The 8,744-nt window shown below is 40.9% G+C and overlaps 1 long non-coding RNA gene across 3 annotated transcripts in view; it reads right to left on the bottom strand.

Moving 5' to 3' along the window:
* LOC102023590 overlaps nucleotides 1–8,646 on the bottom strand; it is a 19,416-nt gene extending 10,770 nt beyond the window's left edge. The window contains exons 1-5 of one of the 3 annotated variants that reach the window (XR_001233370.1): nucleotides 8,180–8,646; nucleotides 6,557–6,751; nucleotides 5,692–5,837; nucleotides 3,571–3,687; nucleotides 3,110–3,253 (exon numbers count right to left, since the gene is read on the bottom strand). This is a non-coding gene — a long non-coding RNA (uncharacterized LOC102023590). Of the gene's footprint in view, nucleotides 1–3,109; nucleotides 3,254–3,570; nucleotides 3,688–5,691; nucleotides 5,838–6,556; nucleotides 6,803–8,179 lie in introns of all 3 variants that reach the window. The other 2 variants (XR_001233369.1, XR_001233371.1) reach the window with 2 other exon arrangements.
* Between the last annotated feature and the right edge of the window lie 98 nt (nucleotides 8,647–8,744).

Here is an 8,744-nt window from a genome sequence, read left to right on the forward strand (position 1 = left end):
AAAAAAAAAAAAAACTATTTGCAAAATTTTTCATATATTTATTAAGTATAATATGATGTTTTGAAATGCTTGAGGCAAGAGGATTATTACAAGTTTGAGACCAGCCTGGGCTACAAAGTGAACTCAAGTCCAACCTGAACTGTATAGCAAGACCCTGTCTCAAAAAAATGACCAAAAAAAATTTATACAAATATTTATACTGTATAGCCAATCTTCCTCTTTTTTTTTTACATCAAGCCAGTTAAGATATTTACTGGCCAAGCATGGTGGTCCACACTTGTAGCCCCCCACTTGAGAGGCTGAGGCAAGAGGATTGGCACAAGTTTGAGGCCAGCCTGAGCTACATAGTAAGTTCAAAGCCAACGTGAACTGCATAGCGAGACCCTGTCTCACAAAACCAATAAAAAACCCACAAGAAAAAGATATTCTTTGACATACACACTAATCATTTTTGTGGAAAGAACAATTGAAATCTACTCTAACCATCTTCAACCTTCAAGTATAATGACTATGTTATACAATAGGGCTTTTTTGTTTTGTTGTATTTTGTCTTGTGGTGCTGGGGATCAAACTCAGGGCCTTGTGCATGCAAGGCAAGAGCTCTACCACTGAGCTACATCCCCAGCTCTACAATAGGGCTTTTAAAAGTATTCTTCCAGGGGCTGGGCATGGTGGCACACGCCTGTAATCCCAGCACTTGGGAGGCTGAGGCAGGAGGTCATGGCAAGTTTGAGACCAACCTGGGCTGCAAAGTGAGCTCAAGGCCAGCCTGAACTGCATAGCGAGACCCTGTCTCAAAAGGACAAGAAAAAAAAAGTATTCTGCCAGTTTAACTGAAACTTTGTACACTTTGACCAGTATGTCCCTATCTACTTTCAGCCAGTGATAACTATCATCTACTCTCTGTTTTTGTCTTTGAATTTTTTTCTGACGTTGAATTTTTATATTCCACACGTAAGTGCGATCGTGCAGAGTTTGTGCCTAGTTTGTTTCAGGAGTCATCCTTCATGTGGTTGACTAAATCCAATAGCTTCTGTAAATGAAGGGAGGATTCATTTTAGCTTCTTTGTCTGGAACATGACACTAAACAGTTTTTTAAAGGGCACAGGTTTCCGCATGTGCACCTATTAGAGATTAAGCTGCTGAAGCAGTTCTATAGACCACTGTCTTCACTCTGGCTCTTTCAACTTTCAAGGCCTCCAAGTTTTGTCTGGCACCGTTCAAACTTATGCAGACAAATCTTTGTAGAGCTTTCACCTCCTTCATAATATCAGTGGAACCTCATGGATGCATAAACACAGTCAGTAAGAAATCTCATCAAGAACACAGACCTACTGCCTGGTTTCTGCAGGACTCCTCGCTGAGATTCCGGCACACGCCAACAGGAAGCCGCCGCTAGACATGCACACTACAGAGCCTCTGATCCTATTCAAAGTGATTCTGTGTGGCCCTAGTCTATGGCAATCTACTCTGCCCCCTTCGTGGTGTGCTGGAATTACAGGGCTGGAAAGAATGTTAGATCCCAGGTAATACTGACTCACATCTCTTTGGCATGGTTTTGTTGTTCTCAGCAATCTTGGGGAGGGCCGTAGAGGTGAGACACATGAAACCACCCTAGTTACCGAAATAATGCCCACTTCCAGGGTGTGATACATCTTGCTTGTTGCTCTTGATAGTTCCACTGTGCTAGTGCCACTGTGGTATACACATATATGGGGTCATTGCCTGCCCGCTGCCAGTAAGTCTCCCTCCACTTTCTTCAAAAATAAAGAGGCCTGATGTAGCATGCCTGTAATCCTAGCACTCGGGAGGCTGAGGCAGGAGGATCACTGAGAGTTCCAGGCCAGCCTAGGCTACATAATAAGTTCCAGGCCAGCCTGAACTGCACAGTGAGACCCTGTCTCAAAATGAAAAGGAGGATGGGATACAATATTCAGGCCCAGGATGGTAGTAGCCTCCTAAATCAGAGAAAGAAGGATATTGATCCAGTTCAGGACAACTTACTACTCCTAATTCCATCTCAGGGCTCTCTGTCCAGGCATTATGGGACAACATAGGAAGGACTGCCTAAAAATAAGGAATAAGCATTACTTAAGATATTACTCAGGGCCAAGGATATAGTTCAGTGGTGTAAGTACCTGCCTGGCAAGTGCAAGGTCCTGAGTTTGATTCCTGGTACAAAAAAAGATATTACTCATTAGTTGAGTGCGTCTGGGTTCAATCCCTAATGTCTCAAAAAAAGGTATGTAAACTAATTTCATATTTTTCAAGGTATCTCTCCTGTGATTTAAATTTTGTGATATTTGGCCCTAAATGAATTATTTCTGCATTAGAGATCATTGTGTTCCATCCTCCTTTGGGCCATAAGCCTAGCAGTCATTTGTTTTCTTTTTCTTTTTTTTTCTTTTTGGCTTTTTGGGACAGGGTCTCACTATGCAGTTCAGACTGGCCTTGAACTCACTTTGTAGTCCAAGCTGGCCTCAACTCACCACAATCCTCCTGCCTCAGCCTCCTGAGTGCTAGGATTACACGTGTGCACCACCACACCCAGTGAGTCACTTGTTTTCTATGTCAGTATCTCCTACTGGAACTCTAGTCTCAATTTAGTCTTTCCTGTCTTCTATAATCTCTTTGTTCTTCACTCTTATAAGGTCCCTATTTTCATATTCAGTAATTTTATGGATAGTCAGGGGTCTAGCACTAAAGGGGCAATAATGGTCAATCCAATACAATCTAGATTAAAGAAACCACTGGGTAATCACTGTGAATCATTGTGTAATCGCTGGGTAGTCAGGCCTCTGGAAACCGTCTGTATTCATCAGCCTTACGCCCCTGAGACAAAATACCTGACACCTACAATTAAAAGGATGGGAGGTCTAGTTTTTGCTCATAGTTTCAGAGATTTCAGCCCATGGTCAGCTGGCTCTAAGACAGAAGCAGCATGACAGAGGGCAGGGCAGAGGAGGAAGCTGCTTAGTTCATGGCCCCTGAGAGGCAGAGTGCAGAAGTGCCAAAGAGAGAGGAAGAGCAGGCTACACCCCCAGTGTCCTACTGCCTTCAACCAGGCCTCCCCTCCTCACAGCACACGTAGATCCCGCCATGAACTCACCAGCAGATTAATCCACCACCGGAGTTAGGGGCTCACGGTACGGTCATCTTCCAAAACCCTACTTGCGAACACACGAGCCTTAGAGGGGTGTGATCCATATCACGATATGGCCAGACAGCCTCCCCTCTGGGAATCGCTCCAACTCTACAAGATAAGCGTTTTCAGATTCCACTTATGAGCAACCATGCAATGTTTGTGTTTTTATGCCTGGTTTATTTCACTTAGCATAATGCCTTTCAGGCCTGTCACTGTTGCTGCAATTGGCAAGATTTCAGCCCTGTTTAGGGCGGAATAGTATTTCATTATCAATTGGTTTGGTTGTTCTTTCTCTCTTTTGGAACTGGGAATTGAACCAAGGGCTTCCTGCATGCTAAGTGTGTGCTCTACCAGTGAGCCTCACCCCCAGCCCCTGTCATGTTGGTTTGTTTGTTGTAGCCGGACAGGGGGATTGGCACTCTTACCTAGGAAGGCAGAGCCGGGCACGACTTCCCTCCGAGGACTTGGAATCACTGTCATTCAGGAAAAAGCACATAGGGGGAAGTTCACCCCGACATGCTGCTGTTTAGTTCAAACATACCCTTGTTACAAAAGACAGATTAATAAGAGAAAGAAAAAGTTTTAGTTTTATTTTTGTCAATGCTAAGGGTTCAACCCAGGATCTCATGAATGCTGTGATTGCTCTACCCCTCGGGTACACCCTGGCTCTCAATTTATTAATGTACTATTTTATAGACACACATGCATAAATGTAGACACACATTTTCAGGATGTATATATATCGCCTCTCCCCATTATCCACCCTTTTGTCCATAAGTCACCATTCTACTATTTCTATGAAATGAATTTTAGATTCCACATACAACTGAGACCATACCTCTCAAGAGAATACCACGTTTCTGGAGAAGTGATAAGACAAAGAAGAAGAACATGAGCCTTTGAAACAGCAACTTGTGCAAAGGCAAAAAATGGCAAATGAAAGTTAATTATTGAAGGATGTTAATACAGATTCCTCTGTTATCACCTACAGGGTAAGAATCTAAAATTGTTTTCAGTAGTAAACCTTTGTTTTCCCTGAAATAAGCAACTGGGGGTAGGAAAACCTTTATGCTGGTAACTCTGTGTCTTGTTTTTCAGACACACAGCAGGGAAACAGATTACTGTATCATCTTTTTTGTTTTGGGGGTTTTTCTGTGGTTTTTTTGGTCTTTTTGAGACAGGGTCTCACTTTGCTGTTCAGGCTGGCCTTGAGCTCATTTTGTAGTCCATGCTGGTCTCAAACTCACAATGATCCTCCTGCTTCAGCCTCCCAAGTGCTGAGATTACAGGGGTGTGCCACCATGCGCAGCTTGTATCATCTTTTTGTTAACTGTTTACCAAATGACATTCTCGTACATTTTGGGGTACAATAGTCTGCCCTCTCACAAGAGCCAGAAAAGAGAAGCTTGCAGGTCACAGGATCAGGGCATAATTAGCACTCAGTACAAAGAGCTTGGGAGAGGACCTTCCATTCCAGAGGGTATTCGTTTGTTTCTTTCTGAGATAGGGTCTTGCTATATAGCTCAGGCTGGCCTTGGCCTCTAATGCAAGATGTAGCCCATCCCTAGTGCGGGGATTACAGATAAGTCACCACAACTGGCCCAGGAGCTACTTAAAAAGAATCCTGGAATTCTAACCTAGCTTCACAATCTGTACTCCAACTTTAGGAATGAAAATTTTCACCCAAATGCCCATCAACCAAGGAATGGATAAAAAGATGTGGGTCAAAAAAAAAAAAAAAAAAAAAGATGTGGGTCTTTCTATACAATGAAGTACTACTCAGCCGTAAAGAAAGATAAACTGGAGACTTTTATAGGTAAATGGATGCAACTCAAGACCATACTCACAAGTGAAATAAACCAGGCGCACATGTGTAAACATTCTGTTTTCTCCCTAGTGTGAGAAGCTGAAAGAGTCAATAAGATCCCTACAATGTACAATTCATATTGTAGAATGGGAAAGAGATCCTGGGATGGGGGCATGGAGAAAAAAAGGAAAGGAAAAGGAAAAAAAAAATATATATATATATGATAGTTAAGATAGTTATACTACTAATTTCTCTTAGTTCATTGAAAAGAAAGGTTTTCCGGTACTGGAGAAAAACCAAAAAAGAAAAGAAAAGAAAAGAAAGGTTTGTGCTAATATTATTTGGACAATTAAATGATGATATCTTGCACTCTGAGTAACTAATTTAAAGATAACAATATGCAATGTAAGCTGGGTATGGTAGCACACACTTGTAATCCCAGCAGTCGGGAGGCTGAGGCAGGTGGGTCCTTACAAGTTCAAGACCAGCTTGGGCTACAAAGAGAGCTGAAGGCCAGCCTGAACTGCAGAGTGAGACCCTATTTCAAAAAGACAAAAATAATACAATGTATTAACCATTGTTAACCTCCTACTATCTTGTTTTGAAATTCTGTCTTCTCTTTAAAAAAAAAAATTCTGGGGCTGGAAGTACAGTTCAGTGATACAGCATGTGCCTCATGTGTACAAAGTTCTGAGTTTGATCACCAGTACCAAAAAAAAGTAGATAAACCTGTCCTTACCAGCTTCATTGTATATATTCCTGGATGAATGGTTCAGGTGCCTGACTCACTCACAGCTCCCGGATGAATCAGGAGTAAAGGGCAAGCTTTAATGGTGTACACCTGTGAACTGGCTCAGAGGGCCAATCCTAGTTCTGGCTTCCTACCTGTGAAAAAAATATATTCAATTATACTTGGTAAAACATAGTATGAAAGATTTTAGGACTAATTTGAAGGATAATAGGAAAAACTTTCAGTGAGAAAAATTGAGCTGAATTCTGAATACAGAATAGTCAAGTGGGAATTTACAGTCAAAGAGCAGTAGGAAGGTCAATCAGTGAAAAATTACTGCACAAAAATATGAGACAAGGAAGATACTGGCAAGAATCATCTAACAGGTTATTATTCTTTAAAGGCCAGAGTGGGGGCTGGGGATTTAGCTCAGTGGCACAGCACCTGCCTGGCAAGCGCAAGGTCGTGAGTTCGATTCCCTGTACTGGAAAAAAAAAAAAAACCAAAACAAAAACAAAACAAAAATTAAAAATAAAAAGCCAGAGTGATAAGACAGCATCTGGGGGATGGTAGAGGATGAGGAAACTGATCATGTGCGGAGGATGATTAGTTATCCAGACTGGATTGGAGGTTTTCTTGCTAAACCATCTTAGTTTTTGCTTAAGTTGGATTTTGCAAAGAAATGCATAATAGTTCTTGAAGAAAACTCAGGCCCGACTACAGGTTTGGTGTGTGACTCAGAAGAGTGCATGCTTAGCATGCAGCAAGTCCTGATTCAATACTCATCACCAAAAAACAAACAAAAAAAAGAAGTCTGAGTAAATTTTGGTATGGCAAGGAATATCTGTAATTCTTCCTGTATGCATTACATTACCTGTTTTTCAGTGAAGCTCACTCTCATGCTCCAGTGTTATTCTCCAACTGAATAGTTATCCCAGCGTTGATCTCTCCTCTTTAGTTCCATTATAGCTTACAAAAATACAGCAGAAACTTGTGCCTATCGCATTATACATCATCATCTAATCAGTACTCCAGTTTCATCTCCAATTTATGAATCCTCATGCTTTTCCTAATTGTGAAGAATTTAACTTTAACTCAGTATGTGTGTTTATCTGTTGTGCTGGAAATAAATTCAAGGACATTGAGATAAGCAAATACTCTTACCACTCAGTTATATTCTCTGCTACTGATTTCAACTTTAAAAAAATAATGAAATTGTAGAAAAATATTGGGATTATAAGAAATTTTGGGGGGAATTATAAGAAATTTAAGGAGAGGCAGGGAATTATTTCAAAACCATAAAATTCCTTGTGAAAATTTTCAGAATACAGTTCTACACTTGCCATATATATGTGTGTATATATATGCATTTATATATGTATACACAGAGACACATCTTTTTGCTTTGCTGGCATATTAAGGAGAAATATGTGTTAACTTAGAAAATTGAAAGAGCCAACCATGGTAGCACACTATAATCCCAGATGATAAAACAGAAGATCCCTGTGAATTTGAGGCCGGTCTGCCATACATAGTGGGGTCAAGGGCAGACTGAACTATATAGAGAGGCCCTGTCTAAAAAAAAAAGTAAAGGAAAGAAAACGAAAGTTGCCAGGCATGGTGGCCAACACCTATAATTCCAGCACTCACGAGTGTCACAGGAGGATTGCTGCAAGTTCAACACCAATCTGAGCTACATAATGAGCTCCAGGCCTGCCTATACTACATAGTGAGACCTTGTCTCAAAAATAAAGTAAATAAATAAATAAAATTAAATAAATTAATGGAACTCAAAACATTAGGAAATTAAAGTTTACCTCAGCCTTCTGGTTTCTGCAGTTACACTTTTTTTTTCTTTTTTTTTTTTTTTTTTTTGGTTTCCTTCCAGTACCAGGAATCGAACTCATGACCTTGAGCTTGTCAGGCAGGCACTGAGCCGCTGAGCTAAATCCCCAGCCCCACTGCAGTTACACTTTGCAATGTCTGTATTTAGTTCTTTCAGTTCAAATCTACACTTAAGAAATACCTCCAAGGGTGGGGCATATAGCTCAGTGGCACAGCGCCTGCCTGGCAAATTCGAGGTCTTCAGTTAGATTCCCGATTCCCAGTACCAATAATAAAGTAATAATAATAATAATAATAATAATAATAATAATAATAATAATACCTTCTTGAGAGCTGGAGTTGTAGCTCACTGTTGGAGCATTTGCTTAGCATGGATTCAATACCCAGCATAAAAAAAAAAACAAAAACAATTTAGCATAGTGGCACATGCCTATAAACCCAGCTACTCAGAGGGCTGAGGCAGGAGAATTTCAGGGCAGACTAGGTAATTTAGATCCTGTCTCAAAATGCAAAAATTAACATTAAAAAGGACTAGTGATGTAATACAGTAGAACACTTGCCTAATATGTGTGAGGCCATGGATTCAAGCCCCAGTAGCAATATACAATGTATCCCATTGTATAGCAATATACAATGCAAAACAAAAACCCACCTTCGTTCCTCTCTGTGTTTCACAGTTTTCAACAAGCTTACAGATTGTAATACAGTAAAGTTGGGTAACAAAGCGAAGTGTGTGAAGAATGTAGTATGCGCCAAGTTTGAAATTTTAATTATAAGCCAGCATTTAAAGGTTATGTGTATTAAAATGCAAATAAAGAAATGAAGACTTCTTTTGAAATGTGTGATGAAATACTTTTGCCCTCATCAGGACTTAGTTCCTTCTGGATCAAATACTTGTGAATATTATAGGTTTTACAAAAATAGATGTTGTCTTCTGTTGTCTAAATTAGTTAGAATTCCTGTTCCTCAGCTATGCTGAGGGGATAATTAAACGGTAATTCTGAAGCACTTCTCTTTGCCATTGTAGCCAGTTTTGAAAACGGATAACAGTACCACTGCAGAAGGATCCATTCCACAACCGGCACCTGCCGAGCCTGCGCTACCCAGCGAGGAGCTGGGGGCTATCCGCGAGCTCTCCGAGGCGCCTCGGCCAACAGGAAGTACGTCATCAGCCTGCGCCGGAGGCTCGCCCACGGGGCCTCTGAAAGGCGACTGTC

Source organism: Chinchilla lanigera, unplaced genomic scaffold (genome assembly GCF_000276665.1).
Source record: "Chinchilla lanigera isolate Chin_1 unplaced genomic scaffold, ChiLan1.0 scaffold00015, whole genome shotgun sequence".
NCBI classification, from domain to species: Eukaryota; Metazoa; Chordata; class Mammalia; order Rodentia; family Chinchillidae; genus Chinchilla; species Chinchilla lanigera.